Source organism: Podarcis pityusensis, assembly GCF_964106645.2.
Source record: "Podarcis pityusensis genome assembly, chromosome: 11".
In the NCBI taxonomy this organism is placed as follows: domain Eukaryota; kingdom Metazoa; phylum Chordata; class Lepidosauria; order Squamata; family Lacertidae; genus Podarcis; species Podarcis pityusensis.
In genome coordinates this window covers 46,256,724-46,274,076 of record NC_138036.1, presented here as the reverse complement: position 1 = coordinate 46,274,076, position 17,353 = coordinate 46,256,724, and the positions used below count along the sequence as shown (strand labels likewise).

The window sequence follows — 17,353 nt, the reverse complement described above, 5'->3', positions numbered from 1 at the left end:
TCTTCTCCCTGGTCTCGGATTCTGCCAGTCATTTCTGCCAATTCCATGTAGTCAATCACCTTCATCTGCCATTCTTCCAGAGTGGGTAGATCTTGTGTCTTCCAATACTTTGCAATGAGTATTCTTGCTGCTGTTGTAGCATACATAAAAAAAGTTCTGTCCTTCTTTGGCACCAATTGGCCGACAATGCCCAGAAGAAAGGCCTCTGGTTTCTTCAGAAAGGTATATTTAAATACCTTTTTTATTTCATTATAAATCATCTCCCAGAAAGCCTTAATCCTTGGGCACGTCCACCAAAGGTGAAAGAATGTACCTTCAGTTTCTTTACATTTCCAACATTTATTATCGGGCAAATGATAGATTTTTGCAAGCTTGACTGGGGTCATGTACCACCTGTATATCATTTTCATAATATTCTCTCTTAGGGCATTACATGCCGTAAACTTCATACCTGTGGTCCATAACTGTTCCCAGTCAGCAGAAGTCCAAATTTCAAATGATGGTTGTATTTCAAATGATGGTTGTATTTTGGTACATCTGTTGCTTCTGGGAGAATTAGTTAGGTTCACATCGGAGTACAACCCAAATTTCTACCCCATCTATTACACACCCACCCAAAAAAGAGAATCCAAACCTTGAGTAAAATACAAAGGGAGTTTGACTGTTCTCTGCATCTCCATTATCAGGGACAACAGTAACTGGAGAAGTTCACAGTACAATCCTACACATGTCTGCCCAGCAATTCATGTGATCTACTCCCACAATGTGGTTATAGGTTTTCAGGTTTTTTTAAGCTGTTGTTCCCTTTTCTAATAATAACAGCTTATATATTTCCTGGTGGAGAAAAAGATACACTGTGATAATGAACAGGATAAAATATGGCGAACACATTAAATCATAAATTTTATATATATATATATATATATATATATATATATATATATATAGTGGTACATCGGTTTTCGAACGTAATCTGTTCCAGAAGACTGTTCGAGTTCTGAAACATCTGAAAACTGAAAACTCGATAGCCGACAGCTAGACCTCAGGATTTTGCACACAGCAGAAGCCACTTGGCATCTTCAATGTCTGAGGTGTGTTTGAAAACCGAAGCATTTACTTTTGGGTTTACAGCATTTAAAAACCGAAATGTTCATCAACAGAGACGTTTGAAAACCGAGGTACCACTGTACACACACATACACAAGTGAAGACCTGTCATTTAACGTTCACAAAGAAGCATAAAATGGAAGTATTAACAGCAATGCAATGGGCAAATAGTCATGTTTTTCTGAGCATGCTACTTTTATAAAGTGCAAATGCTTCTTTCTTCTTCTTAGACCATCCAATCTGTCATTAAGTGTGTGTTAATGCAAAACCAGGTGTGTTTGTAATATGGTAATTTTTACTATATTCGCATCCACATCTTAAAAAGAAGCACTTAATCCATTTATTTGAGTACATGAAAGGCTGTTGAAGTATGAAAATCAAATATCACATGATAGTGTTTAGAAATGCAGTAGCATTTTAAATTGGACAAGGCAACTTCAGACAAATTTCCAGGCCGCAGAGTTAGGAAAACATATATTTTGAGGGTAGGAAATTTTGTAACTATATATAAGACAGAGGGCACATAGCAGCACCCATAGAGGAGATGATGATGATGATGATGATGATGACAAATGAGGAAGTGGGAGAAATGGGGTGGGTAGAGATTCAATCCAAGAGGCTGGGTTCTATAGCCTCTCTCTGTAAAGTTTGAAATAAAAAAGGACTGTAAAAAACTTTTCTTCGTCTTTATACTTTCCTGGGCAACCAGCCGGGAGCTGCTGACAGCACCTTGACAGGCAGGGAAACTTGTTGGGACATCTTTATCCCTTCCATCCAGTTCTGAAAATCTTGCCCTGCTCCTTATTTTCTGAATGGTGACTCTTGAGCACCATGTTTGCTGCTAAGCCTATACAGTTACTTGCTGGAATAAATATCCCATTTTTTATTTCCAAGTAAGAGCCTGTGTGTGTGTGTGTGTGTGTGTGTGAGAGAGAGAGAGAGAGAGAGAGAGAGAGAGAGAGAGAGAGAGAGCCAGGACACTGATCTCAAGGTGAAAAAAGAGAGGCAGAAGTCTTAAACATATAAAGGATGCTGATTTTTGGACTGTCAATTAATACTGGTGGTTTGTTAAGTGCCACAGAATGAGGGTGATGTCAGTATTATATCCAGCTCAAGCCTAAGATATTGAGCTCTGGTCTTGATTATATTAGACCAGGTATAAGGGTTGCTATGGCAGCACTACCTGGTTTGTGATCAAATTATCTAAGTCATAACTTGTCGGGGACTGGACTGAAGAGGAGGAGTAATGTTGGAGGTCACCCCCCCCCTCTTATCCTGTAGCTTCCATAGAGGAGGAAAGCAGTCTCGAATTACATCAGGGCTTTGAGGAAGGTAACAGCTCAGAGAAAGGTGATCAGCAGAGTTATGATGTGTTAGGAGAAGGAGGATGGAAGGCAGAGCAGCTAGCTGACACATCACTGGACAGCATAACTCCCAAAAAGTGATGTTCGTTAAGGGTGCAAGAACAATGGGCACAGAGACAGACGCTTGTAGAGGCAGGTGTTGTTGCTAGAAGGGAAGGGGGAGGAGCTCAGTGCGAGCAACGCCATCATTGAGGAATGACTGGATTTCCTGTCTTTCACTGTGATGGCTGAATAAAATCACAAGTAAGAACTTTCTTGTTTCCTCCCTGCTTCTTGGTGCCATTGGGGACGGGAGAGGTTTCCTCAAGCCTGACATAACTCTCAACTGTATTGCAAATCAAGCTTCCATTTCACAAAAAAAAAAAAGTTTCTCCCTGGCTCAAAACATAAAATGAGATTTTGAGAGATTCTGGGCATGCATAGAAAACATTCAGCAGACCAGGTGCCCAAAGTCTGCTGCTGCTTAAGTGCCTGCAAGCAAGACCTTGAATGTTAAACCCTTGGCTTTGATAGAAAGCTTGCTTTGATTGCTATGAAACTGTGGGAACTACAAAGCCACCAGCTTAATAGACATGAAAAGTTCCTCAATGTTCACTTGTACTGTTTGCTGTGAATTACCTGGCTACATCTTTTGTTTAAGCAGCCCTTTGTTTAATGGGTATCTTCTCTGTTTGAACCAATTCTCAAGATGGTTTCTTGCATGGTTTTAGCTGGATTTTTCCTCACATCCACAGACCTTAACCACATGTGGTTGTTCTACCTTGGGCAGGTAGGATAGTTTTAGAATAGCTCATTTTTTGGAGACTGTAAAAAGAAGTCACACTCGTTTCAGAAAGAAGAAAGCATTGGAGAGATGCCCAGCCGTTGTCTGTGAGGATCAAGGTAACAATCAATAAGCTTTGCATTTGTGTGTTTCTCCATGCACATCTGGCCCTTAATTGTTTGTCAGGCATTTTGGATTTAATTTGCTATAAAAGTGCAGATCATTATTATAAATCTCCTTTATTTTATCTTCCTCCAAAGTCTTTTGAAAAGGATCAAAGTAACCCTCAACACAATAAAAAAGAGAGGAGTGGGGAAACAACTCTCGCACATTAAATCATTGTAAGAGCTCCAAAGTACATACGATTCTTTTGAATTTGACCGTCTAAACTCCTTGCAGAGAACTGAAATTGTTTATCCAATGTAGATATTTGGAACATTTTTATGTGAGGTCAAGAGAAGGACAGCTAGCAGCACATATTGTATTGAACAGTTCTGGTGGTGTATTTGTCTGGTGGTTTTCTGAAAAAGAAAATGCTGAAAAGGAAGTCCAGCGAGTACCAGGATTGTTGATGTCTGTCTTCTTTGTTCCTTACAAATTGAGAAACCTAGAGGTGCACAATCAAATGAGGAGTAGATCTGACCTATAGGTGTACCTCATTTATTTATTTTAAAGCAAAACAATAAATGATTTAAATGCATGAAATTATGAGACAATTTTGGATAGCTTTGGACAATTTTACTATTTAAAAAACTACAGCCCTGAAACAATACAAATACATTTCTGTTTCACTTTTCTCGCTGGCTCATCAGCTATACATTTACAACCTCACTACTATGTGCTAATTGCAAGCACTGTCAATCACAAACACTGGAAGCTCGGCATATCTCTTATCATTAGCTCTGCAATGCAAGAATAGACGACAAGTTAGGGAAATATGGATTTGACTAATAGCCTCTAGGAGAAACAAGGGAGAAATACAAGGTCAACAGCAAAGGGAAGTACAACTTCTTTCAAAAGACCTGCCCAGCTTGCAGTGCAACTTTCCAACCTGACCAAACCCCTAACTTGCAACCCAAACTTGCAGACTTCCAGAAACCTCTCAGGAATATCTCTGAAAGAACAAAGAGGGGAATCTACAGATTACCTCCTGTGTTCATGGCTGGCAGAGTCCTTTGAGCTCAGAATCTTTCTTAAGTCATTTGAGTACTTCGGGCTGTGGAGGTCAACAGAGAATCTCATGGAATGCTTCCCCTCTTTTATATTTCTAATTCCTGTTGTTGGTCCTGCCAAATGGTAACTCTTGTGCCCTGCACTATGGATCCTCCAAAAAAGAATTTCATTTCTAACCTTCTTCATTTGTCCCTTCTTCTGTACTCCCTGTTCTATGTGTGAAAACGTGTGCGAAAATACATAAAGAAGGATTCTCTCAGGCTTGGACATAGCCCTTCAAGGTATTCCTACTAGACCAATATTGAGATTGCTAGTTAGCCCTCATAACAACAGATGGAGTAGGACCTTCCTGACAGGGGCCAGAAAAAAAGACAAAGATAAAGATAAAAGACCCCTGACAGTTAAGTCCTGTTAGGTGGTGGGTTGACATAGCAGCCGGCACAGCGATTTCTTCAAGTAGCTCTTTATTATGGTAAGCTGGAATAGAACTAACTGCGAACAGCTCAGCCGGCCTGTATTTATAGGCAGCCGGCTGTCAACATTGTAACCACAACAGCCCAGAGTTCCCGCCTAAAATAACTGCCGCGGACCTGAGTGAAAACTATCTACAGACCTGAGTGAAAACTATATACAGTATCCCCCTGTTGGCCCAGGGTGAAACTACACTACATAACACCCCTCCCCACCGAGATAAGGCGTTAGTTACAATCATAATGGTTTCCTTATATACAGCACTACGCGTAATGGTTCAATTAAGCACAAAAGCATATCGGTTACATTTCCCATACTTAGACCAACAGTGATACCTGTCCAACAACATAGTCCTTTAAATAAGTTGGGCGCTTGGAAACTCTGCCAGACCGCCGGGGACTGGTAGCCAAGTCCGGAGGGCCACACAGTTCTCGCTGAGGCTGTGGTGCGACCCTAGGTGGCGTTGGAACCAACTCCCCTGGATCCGCTGCTGTGGGTGGAGCCTCCGCAAGTGGAGTGGTCTGAGTCTGTTCTGAAACGGCTTGGTTCGGCTCCACGCTGGCAGTTTGTGAGGGAGGTGTAGGTGGGGCCTCGCCATCTGTACGTGTCTCTTCTGGAGCCGCAAGCGCAGTTGGGGGCACCTCGGTAGTGTCCAAGTCCCCAACCCTGCGCCTAAGCTGGTCTATGTGCCGTCGCCACAAGCGTCCGTCTTCGAGTGCCACCTGGTACGAGCGAGGTCCAGTGACTCCCACTACTGTGGCTGGCACCCAAGGGATGTCCCCCACATAGTTCCGGGCAAAGACCTGGTTTCCTGGGACAAATGACCGTGGTGCGTTGGCACAGCCTGGGGGTTCAGCCACGGCAAAGTCTGGGTGTAGCCGGTCGAGCGGTGACCTGAGGCGGCGGCCCATAAGCAGTTCAGCAGGACTCCTCCCTGTGGCTGCATGAGGGGTGATGTGTTGCACGAACAAGTATTCGGCGACCCGCTCATGCCAGTCTCCCCGGTCCAGGCGCGCCAGTGCCTCTTTTGTCGAGCGCACCATTCTTTCCGCTTGCCCGTTGCTGGATGGATGAAAAGGTGCCGTTAGGGCATGGCGGATGCCCAGTCCCAAAAGATACCGCTCAAACGTGCCTGACGTGAACTGCGGTCCGTTGTCAGAGACAAGGACATCAGGACACCCATGCGTTGCAAACAGGCCTCGCAGCACCCGGATGACAGCTTCGGTAGTGGTGGAGGGCATCAGGGCGACCTCCAGCCATTTGGAATAGGCGTCCACCACTACCATAAAGGTCCGGCCGTGAAAGGGGCCAGCCAGATCGATGTGCACCCTCGACCAGGGTGTCTTTGGCGTCTCCCAGGTGTGCCCCTTAGCTGCCGGTGGTGCAGGCCTCGACTCCTGGCACGCTTGACAGGCGGACACCCAGGCAGTGATGGCATCGTCCATATTAGGCCACCAGACGTAACACCGAGCCAACGCCTTCATTTTGACAATTCCCGGGTGGCCAACGTGCAGAGCCTCCAGGACGCGCTGACGGAGTCCCTGGGGAATCACGACGCGGTCTCCCCACAGCAGGCAGCCACGATGAGCTGAGAGTTCATGTTGTCTGGTTGCGAAGGGCTGGAACTCCGATGCAAAAGGCCCTTGTGGCCACCCCCTCCACACCCAGTTGAGCACCCGGCTGATGGTGCGATCCTGGGCAGATGCGGAGGCCACAGTGGCAGCCGATACAGGCGCTGCCGGAAGATCCTCAATCAGAAGGAGCGATGAAGCTGGAGCCGGGTCTTCCACAAATGCTGGAAGAGGGCAACGGCTGAGGGCGTCGGCATGGCCCATCGATTTCCCCGGGCGATGGATGAGCCGGTAGTGGTAGGCAGCCAGGAAAACAGTCCATCGCAGCATGCGTGGTGAGAGGACCGGTGGAGTTGGACGATCACCGGCGAGGAGGCCCAGGAGTGGCTTGTGGTCAGTGATGAGGTCAAAAGTCCTGCCATAGAGGTATTCATGGAACCTCTTCACTCCAGCCACAAGTGCCAATGCCTCCTTGTCGAGCTGGCTGTAATTCCGTTCCGTCGGAGATAGTGTCCTGGAAAAGTAGGCGAGCGGTGCTTCTCTTCCATCTGGAAAACGGTGACTAAGGACAGCACCGATGCCAAAAGGTGAGGCGTCGCAGGCAAGGACCAGCGGCCTGGATTCACTGTACTGTACCAGCACACTGTCTGAAGAAAGGAGAGCCTTGACCGTGTTGAAGGCCGCCGTCTCCCGATGACCCCAGGCCCAAGGCGTCTTAGTGCTAAGGAGTCGGTGAAGAGGCTCAGCCACTGTGGCTTTGTGGGGCAGGAACATGTTATAAAAGTTCAGCAGCCCCAGGAATGCCTGCAACTCCGTTTTGTTCTTTGGGGTGGGGGCCTGCTGGATAGCGCGGATCTTGGATGTGGTTGGATGAAGACCGGAGGCATCGATAAGATAGCCCAGGAACTCTACCTGTGGAACGGCGATCTGGCACTTCTCCCTCTTTACCTTGAGCCCGGCCTCCTGGAACCTGGTCAGCACGGCACGGAGGCGCTCGAACAGCTGCTGGTGTGAGTCTGCAGACACCAAGACGTCATCAAAATATGGTACCACGCCCGGAAGCCCTTGCAGGAGACGCTCCATAAGGCTTTGGAAGATGCCAGGAGCCACACTCACCCCGAACTGCAACCGGCGGCAACGGAAAGCCCCCCGGTGGGTGACGATCGTCTGGGCTTCAGCAGTGGCATCATCGACTGGCAGTTGTTGATAGGCTTGGGCAAGGTCCAGCTTAGCGAAGACCTTACCCTCACCCAGGGAATGCAGCAGGTGTTGGACAAAAGGAACCGGATAAGCGTGCTGCTGAAGTGCCTTGTTGATCGTGCACTTGTAGTCAGCGCAGATTCTCACCGACCCATCTGGCTTGACAGGCGTGACGATGGGGGTTTCCCACTTTGCGTGGTCAACCGGCTCCAAAACTCCTTGGGCGATCAGTTTGTCCAGTTGTTCATCCACCTTAGCCTTGAGAGCAAAGGGAACCCGGCGTGGCTTTAGCTTGATGGGGGCGACTTGTGGATCAAGGCTAAAGGAGATGGGCGTACCTGTATATTGGCCCAAGGTGCCGTCAAAAACCTCGGCAAAGTCTTTGACCAGACCCTCAGTCTCTGCGTTAGAGATGCAGTTGATGCCGGTGACTTCCAGGCCGAGGGCATCAAACCAGTCTAGCCCTAGGAGGCTTGGCCGCTGACCTTCGACCACCACCAACCGGAGCAGGCCCGAAAAATCCTTGAAGGCGATCCGGAACCGGCCAACGCCTACCACGGGAATGTCGTTTCCCTGGTAGTCTCTCAGGTGTACGCGGTGAGAGTCGAGTTGCCTTTTGGACACTCTGGGTACCAGTCTTTTGATGGTGCTCCATGACACGATGGACAGGGCAGACCCGGTGTCGATCTCCATGTCACATGGAGCTCCTTCAATGAGCACCGTGACGTTCAGCTTGCGTCGCGTAGGCGAGTCGGTTTGGCCAATCGTGGTTCCAGACGGGCAGCGGCAGTTGGTGAGAGCGAAACAACTTTCCTTGGCAGACTGGAGTGAAGACTTGGACTTGCGAATCGATGAAGGGGGGGTGTCAGACGGAGCCGATCGGCAGACCTTAGCGATGTGGCCCCTTCTGGAACACTTCCTACAGATGGCGTCTCTGAATCGACACTTGGCACGGGAATGGTTGCCTCCGCAGCCAGCACATTCCGGTTGGCCCTTGGACTTCTGTTGGAACTTCCTGCGCTCCCGCTTTGTCTGGTGCACGTCATCGTCTTCACTGGAGGATGCCTCCTCACTGCTGGCCTTTTCATGATGCACCGGAACTGGCTCCCTAGCAAGACGCGGGCTGCTGGACTTGCGGATCTCCTGGGCGGAGCGTTCAGCAGCTTCTGAGGCCACAGCCTCCTCAATGGCTTTCTGTAGCGTGAGGTCTGGCTTGGCTAGGAGGCGCCGTTGCAGATGGATGTCCCGGACCCCGCAGACGATTCGATCCATCAGGGCATCGTCTAAGTCTCGGAACTCACAGTGCATTGCAGCCTGTCGCAGGGCGGTGGTGTAGTTGTTGATTGACTCCCCCTCTGCCTGGTTCCGGTGGTAGAACGCATGGCGGGCAGCAATCTTGGATGGCTTTGGTGCGTAGTGGTTGCGGAGCTTCTCTTGGATCGTGTCCCATGGTGTTGCCTGGACTGCTTCAGGCGCAACCAACGCTCGGGCCGTCTCAAACACCTCAGGCCCACAGAGGCTGAGGAATAGGCCCCGCTTCCGCTCCTGTGATACTTCTGTCAGCTCGTTGGCTTGGAGGTAGCAGTCGAACCGAGCGAGGTAGGAGTCCCATGATTCAGAGGCTGGCGCAAACGGCGGTAGAGGCACAAGTGAAGCCATGATTCCGATGCCGGCGTGAAGGGCGATGGATGGAACACAGTGCTCTAGCCAGAACAGTCAGCTCTGAATTGGTTCTGCCCAGTGATTTCGCTCAGTGATTTCGCTCTGTGATTCAGCTCAGTGATTCAGCTCAGTTCAGAGGCTGGCCGCATCTGGCTGTGCTCTGATGTCCATCAATCCCATCCTCGTCGCCAGTGTTAGGTGGTGGGTTGACATAGCAGCCGGCACAGCGATTTCTTCAAGTAGCTCTTTATTATGGTAAGCTGGAATAGAACTAACTGCGAACAGCTCAGCCGGCCTGTATTTATAGGCAGCCGGCTGTCAACATTGTAACCACAACAGCCCAGAGTTCCCGCCTAAAATAACTGCCGCGGACCTGAGTGAAAACTATCTACAGACCTGAGTGAAAACTATATACAGTATCCCCCTGTTGGCCCAGGGTGAAACTACACTACATAACAAGTCCAGTCGCGGATGACTCTGAGATTGTGGTGCTCATCTCGCTTTACTAGCCAAGGGAGCCACCGTTTGTCCGCAGACAGTTTTCCCGGGTCATGTGGCCAGCATGACTAAGCCGCTTCTGGCGAAACCAGAGCAGCACACGGGAACGCCGTTTACCTTCCCACCGGAGCGGTACCTATTTATCTACTTGCACTTTGACATGCTTTCGAACGGCTAGGTTGGCAGGAGCAGGGACCGAGCAATGGGAGCTCACCCCGTTGTGGGGCTTCGAACCGCCGACCTTCTGATCGGCAAGTGCAAGAAGCTCAGTGGTTTAGACCACAGCACCAACCACATCCCTAGAAAACAGGCAGTCCTCCTATAATTCAAATATCAGTCATATGTGGGGGGTTTTCTGTCCAGAGACACATGGAAGGAAAAGCTACATGTTTGGTTTAGGATTGGCCAACTGCTGTAGAGCTCTGGTTGACACAAATGCATGAGCCAGGGAAGATTGGGTGGCTTTGAGATTGGTCAGAGTGCTAAAAAATTGCTTAGCATTCTGGTTCAAGTAGCTGTAGTGGTCAAACCTCCACTGTTTCTATCTGTTGGAAGTCAGTCATTTTCGGCTATGAACCAGTAAGTTATCTAAGAAACAAATGGTCTTCCAGCAGTGTGAAACCAGATTCCTGAAAGGCAGAAGTTTACTCAACACTTCCTGGGAAGTTTGGACAAAACCCGACGTCAACAAAAATCAGTAACAGATTTCCTTGTGAGCCTGTATCTGTTTTCTAACAGGGTAAGATGATGAAGCTGGATATCCACAGGTTCAAAGAAAAGAAAAGAAAATATCTTCAACCTTACTTCCCAATCTGCCTTCACACCAGCAAGATTAATTGATTTTAAAAGTTTTCTGGAATAATCTATTAAAAGGTAGGGCAATCCTCTGCAACACACAACCTCACGCAAGTAATTTTGGGTCCAGGAAACTGCTCATGAGCAACTCAGGACAAGTTAAATAGAATTGTTAAGTATAATGCAGTGCAATCATTTATCACTAACCCATGCATAAAGCAAATATAGCATTACCAATACTATGGCAATCCATTACATTTGACACTTTTTGGGGGGAAAAACACTTGCAGCCTGAAAGAAGAGAAAATAAAATACAGAGTACCCAGCAACCATCATTAATATGAAATCCTGAGGGCAGGAGACAAAGCATGAATGTGAAAGAAAAAAATTGGTGAAAAGCTACTTGGCATCCTTGTTTGTTATACTTCTGTAATTTTTTGAATGTGCGTTTTTGTGAGTGTGTTCAATGGGCTGTGCATATTGATGGGACAAGGAGACTTATTTTCCACTTAGGGGTATTTTACAAAGCTACAGTATTTGATTAACACTTGTAATGTAGCAAATATTATGGATAATATGGAAAGATACAAAATATGGACTATCAAATAATATGCAGTTGAGGGGGTGTACAATAGGACCCACAGAGGGGAAGGTGAGAAGTCCAGATATTTCTCCAAATCTCTAAATATGGATATGTAATTTGGATTGTTATATATATATTCATATATTTCCCCTCACATGAGTCTAGTCACTTGGGGTGATTGGAGACATCAGCATCCATCATCTTGGCCAATTCTTGTGAAATATACTCAGAGTTGAGTGTTGATTTCATGCTCTTATTTCAGCTCATGGTCATCAGTGAGTGAGTGAATTTTCCTCAAAACCTCTGGCTATATATACATTATTTACACAATGGGTCCCGCGTGATTGGCTGATTCACTTCCTCCTGGAGCCTGTTTGGGCTGCTCCTGCAGGCCAGTCAGGTTGCTGATTCACTTCCTCCTGGAGCCGGATTGGGCGGCTCCTGCAGACCAATCAAGTTGCTGCCTTCTAGGACCCTACCTGCCTATTGTTCTAGGAGCCAAGCTCAGTACATAACACCTTGCAAACCGCTATATGCTTGGGCTGAGCATCTACACCAGGGAGCCTCCTCTACTTGACTCTCCCTGTAGGTTCTAAATTGCTAAGTGGACAGTAAGACTCACTGAAACCACAGGGAGATGTCATTGGATATGGAGCCGTGGGGACAGAGCCCATGAACATGCCCAAACTTCTTGTTCATGCAATGGAAAACATGTGAAGGGGGAATACCCATATAGGGCAAAGAATCTAGGACAAATTGTGGTGTATATGTGTCTGTTTAAAAGAAAAAAATATGCATTTTAAAATCTCAAAATATTAATTTTGAAGAGCATTTTCTATCAAAATAAAACAAAAAACCTCTGTCTTTAAACTTACACCTTTTTGAGCCAAGAATACCGTTGGAACATGCGAGAAGTGTGAAAGATTATTAATTCCACTCCACACATTGGGTGGTGTAGATCAGGCTGATTCTTATTTAGATTCACAAAGATCACATTCCTGAAGCATTCAGCGTGAAAATTAAAACAATGGTGACATGTTAAAAATAAATAAAAAAGCTTCAGAAGGAATAACAATTTCCATGCAACCAAATAATGGGTTTTTAAAATAATCAAGTTCTGTGCACCAAACAGAAGCTGTTGCCTGATGAATACCTGCTGTACAAGAACAAAAGCAGGACATAACAAAATTAATTACCTGACATTTCAATTGTGAATGGCTTTTTTGGGGGGGAGGGTTGTTGAGATTTTTCATTTCATTACACATATGAAGAAACACTTCCATCACAAGCACATTTAGATGATTCTTGTTGACATCCCTAATTGGTGTCTTATTGATTAACCCAACTGGGGATGGGGTGGGGGGGGGGAACCATTCCTGGAAAGATCTGGGTTAGGCTGATTCAAGGATCTTCTTGGCCGTATGAATCTTGCACAGGTTCTTTCTCTTCTCCAGTTCCTGTGCAATATAGTTTGCCATGTAAGAGCCATTATGCCACATGAGAAGTGGCAAGTTAGATTGAAGAAGGTGCAAGGTGCCATTCTTTCGCGCAACAATGGGGGAACCTGTGGCTTTCCAAATATTTCAGGCAAAATCCATCATCCCTGATCACTGGGCATTTTGGTTCATATTCATAGGAGTTGGAGTCCAGCAAAACTATTTGAAATTTTCAGCTCGTAGTACGCTGAAAGAAAATTACCGCTCCATAAAAAGGAAGGGGAAATGGTGTGGTCGATCGCTGGTTCCCTTTCTGGCCCCGTCCCCCTTGCCCAGGCCTCAATTGTTGAATGTTCTGCAGACGGAGGCTGTTTGTTTCCCCAGTGACATGTGACTGGCTGATTTGATTATCTGTCTGGAAACTATAGAAATGGCTCCCTTTCCTTTCCAAAGAAGCTGTGAGTTGAACCCCATAAAAACAGGATTTTTTCCCTTTGCAAAAGAAGCTGCAAAGCTGTGAGCTGATCCTCACCATAATAATAATAATAATAATAATAATAATAATAATAATAATAAATTATTTGTACCCCGCCCATCTGGCCGGGTCTCCCCAGCCACTCTGGGCGGCTTCCATAGAAACCAAAAATACAGTAAAATATCACAGATTAAAAACTTCCCTGAACAGGGCTGCCTTAAGATGTCTTCTAAATGTCAGGTAGTTATTTATCGCTTTGACATCTGATGGGAGGGCGTTCCACAGGGCGGGTGCCACTACCGAGAAGGCCCTCTGCCTGGTTCCCTGTAGCTTTGCTTCTCGCAATGAGGGAACCGCCAGAAGGCCCTCGGCGCTGGACCTCAGCGTCCGGGCAGAGCAATGGGGGTGGAGACGCTCCTTCAGGTATACTGGGCCGAGGCCATTTAGGGCTTTAAAGGTCAACACCAGCACTTTGAATTGTGCTCGGAAACGTACTGGGAGCCAATGTAGGTCTTTCAAGACCGGTGTTATGTGGTCTCGGCGGCCGCCCCCAGTCACCAGTCTAGCTGCCACATTCTGGATTAGTTGTAGTTTCCGAGTCACCTTCAAAGGTAGCCCCACATAGAGCGCATTGCAGTAGTCCAAGCGGGAGATAACTAGAGCATGCACCACTCTGGTGAGACAGTCCGTGGGCAGGTAGGGTCTCAGCCTGCGTACCAGGTGGAGTTGGTAGATAGCTGCCCTGGATACAGAATTGACCTGCGCCTCCATGGACAGCTGTGAGTCCAAAATGACTCCCAGGCTGCGCACCTGGTCCTTCAGGGGCACAGTTACCCTATTCAGGACCAGGGAGTCCTCCACACCAGCCCGCCCCCTGTCCCACAAAAACAATACTTCTGTCTTGTCAGGATTCAACTTCAATCCATTAGCCGCCATCCATCCTCCATCCGCCTCCAGGCACTCACACAGGACCTTCACCGCCTTCACTGGTTCTGATTTGAAAGAGAGGTAGAGCTGGGTATCATCTGCATATTGATGGACACCCAGTCCAAATCCCCTGATGATCTCTCCCAGCGGCTTCATATAGATGTTAAAAAGCATGGGGGAGAGGACGGAACCCTGAGGCACCCCACAAGTGAGGGCCCAGGGGTCTGAACACTCATCCCCCACCACCACTTTCTGAACACGGCCCAGGAGGAAGGAGCAAAACCACTGTATAACAGTGCCCCCAGCTCCCAGCCCCTCTAGACGGTCCAGAAGGATATTATGGTCGATTGTATCAAAGGCCGCTGAGAGATCCAGCAGAACCAGGAAACAACTCTCACCTTTGTCCCTAGCTCGCCGGAGATCATCAACCAGCGCGACCAAGGCAGTTTCAGTCCCATGGTGAGGCCTGAATCCCGATTGGAAGGGATCCAAATGGTCCGCATCCTCCAGGCGTGCCTGGAGTTGTTCAGCAACCACGCGCTCAAAAAATAATAAATGGGGCTTTTTCCCTTTGCAAAAGAAGCTGCACAACTGTGAGTTGATCCCCCCAGAAACGGGGCTTTCCCCCCTTTCCTCCTCTAAAAACTAGGTGTGTCTTATGGTCAGGAGCGAAAAATACGGTATGTGAAATGAGCACTCACACTTTACATTGTGGGTGCCCTTTGCGGGATCGCATGTGGTGCTATAGTTCCCAGGGTGCTTACTGGCAAACAGGGGCTGGCTTGCCTCTCAGTGTTAATTTTGGGAGGTTCACACCCAGCCTCGGTAATCAAATTTCTTGCTGGGAGGTGGGGCGAACCCAATTTATAAATAGGGGGTGGAGCCGACAATAGCCAGGCAGTCGGCTCTGGAGATTCACCCTCCCTACCCTCCCTTTGTTTAATGTTTCTTGTTTGCAGGTTAACTTTTTCTTCCTGTTTAGCTGCTATGGTCTTTGAGTGGTTGCTGTTGAAGGACCGGGATGAAATTTTCCTGCACTGGCAGGTTTTTCTTCCCCGTAGCCATTCGTCACAACTTTGGCGGTTATGGCCTTGGGTGGAATCCTTGAATCTTTTCTTCCCTATTGGGTGGGTGGGGGTTGAAGTGGTAACGCCCCCCCCACGAGGACGATTCCAGGGTTCCCTCTTAAAGGGGATATATATATATGAGTGTCACTGGCCATACACTGAAAGGTCATCAGTGAACTACCCTGAGTACAGAGATATGGGCTTGGCTGCCTGCTACACTTATGTCTTGCAGAGCACCCCCATATCCCATTTACCCTGATGAACCCCAGTTCCCCCCTGGATGGGGGGCTTGGAGGGATACACACCCAAGGCCTAAGCCAAGGTCTTCCTACATTCAGACACCTTAAGGCAATCCATTGAATTAGAGTCACAGGCAAGTCAATGCATAATATACAGTCACCTGTCCACCCCCATACATCCAAATATTTGCTAAACAAGCAGTATCCTGCGTCTTTGTGCATCCTACAAGCTCAGCATAAAGATCAAAGTATTTCTTTGAAGCAGAGCAATACTTCGAAATACATCTTGATGCAACAGAAAGACCAGAGATGAGAGTTAGCAGTATGTTATGTGAACAATTTACATATTGTGGATGAAAGAGAGCACTGAAAAAAATTCAAAAGAAATGAAGGTCATGGTGTAATTTTGTGTGTATGCGTGACTTTTCCTTCCTGCAGCCATTCTGTAAATAGAAATGATTTTTTTAAAAATAATAATAATTGATTTTCCTTCTCTTCTAACATAAAACAAAGAAAGAGTCCCATTCCCTACTGTCCAGTTGATGTGTGTAAAATCTGTCTGAGAAGACTCTGTTTTGTTCTCACACTTTAATATAGGAAATAGGAATCTGCCTACAAAGACCCGATCACTGATTAGCTTTTGCGCAATGTTTCATGTAGCAGCATACATATTTCTGATAGCTGTTGGGGAGGGTGGCAGAGAGTTGCTAGCTGAATGGAATACTTTAAGGCCAGCCAGTTTGGGAGCTAGTTTTCTGACACATCTGATTTTATAATTATCATTTTATTAAAAATGGGTGGTAGTCAATGCTTGTCAGAGAGCGTGCTGAGGAGGGCTGCACTGAGGAAGAATGTTGGCAGCCACCCCCTTCCCCTATCCTGAATCTTCCCAGGAGCAGGAGGACAGTATAAATTTGGAACAGTGGTTTGCAGAGGGGCATAGTTCAGAAGGCAGAAGCTGGGAAATACTGGATGGGGAACAGCTAGCAGAAGAAACACTAGGAGAGAGAGAGTTAACAGATTCAGTCTCTAGACAGCATCCACCCCCCTTCTCCAAAGACATGGAGAGCTCAGAAAGTCTCAGAAAAGAAAGAGCAGAGGGTACAAGCTCAGATTACAAAAAGTAGGAGAGGTGTAGCTTAATAAGGATGGAGAGGGGAGTGTCTCTTAATTGGGAGCACCACCATTCCTAGGAGATGTGTTCTTTGCTTGCTCACTGTGCTTATTAAAGATTCTAACTGGTAAGATGCTCCTTTCATTTGATCTTCTTCTTATCTACGATCACAGGGGGAGGAAGCCAATTCCCTGAAACCTGACAATGCTGCTCCAACTCAGAGCAGACCCATCAAATTTAATAGCTGTTACTAACTTTGGTTCATCATATGAATGGGTCACCTCTGACTAGGACTTAGTTGAATACAACCCATTATTTTTTTTACAAGTTGCACATATGTATATTGTACAAATGTACTTATGTATTGGGTGGGGGAAGATGACATTTGGAAGTAGTATACTGTATGTGTGTCCAGCTCCAGGACACTGTCACTTGTGTGTTTGCTATATGCCATGGGTAAATGTTCCCAAGGTGCCGAATTACTGGACTATATAGGGTATCGAATTACCTATGTTTTATTTATTTTTATTTATTGAATTTATATACTGCCCTATACCCGGAGATCTCAGGGTGGTTCACAGAACAAAATCAAAATATAAAACTCTCTGTCACCATTGTTATTTTTTTCCTTTTTAAAAAATTGCATTTATTTTTATAAACAAAACATAACGGAGTCGAAACGGATTACAATTAAGTTACCATTGAATTAATGCAAAGTGTAAAGTTATCACTGGGACTACAACAAAATAGAAGTGGGGATGAAAGAAGGGAAACAATTAGAAGTGAACATAATACTATCAGCAAAGATCAGTTATCCATAAATCACCAAGAGTTTGAGGTGGAATAAAGTTATTTTCTTTGTTAGAAGTGAATTCAAGAAAACAACACATTATTTCTCTCAATTTTTT

The 17,353-nt window shown here is 46.5% G+C and overlaps 1 long non-coding RNA gene across 2 annotated transcripts; it reads left to right on the top strand.

The window, feature by feature from the left end:
* Positions 1-2,357: 2,357 nt before the first annotated feature.
* On the top strand, positions 2,358-10,671 carry LOC308458499. 2 transcript variants are annotated; one of them, XR_013977487.1, is made up of 3 exons: positions 2,358-2,607; positions 3,245-3,353; positions 10,548-10,671. It is a non-coding gene; the product is annotated as an uncharacterized lncRNA (long non-coding RNA). The 2 variants fall into 2 exon arrangements; XR_013977488.1 differs by having other exon boundaries at positions 2,402-2,457; positions 3,206-3,353.
* Positions 10,672-17,353: the final 6,682 nt, after the last annotated feature.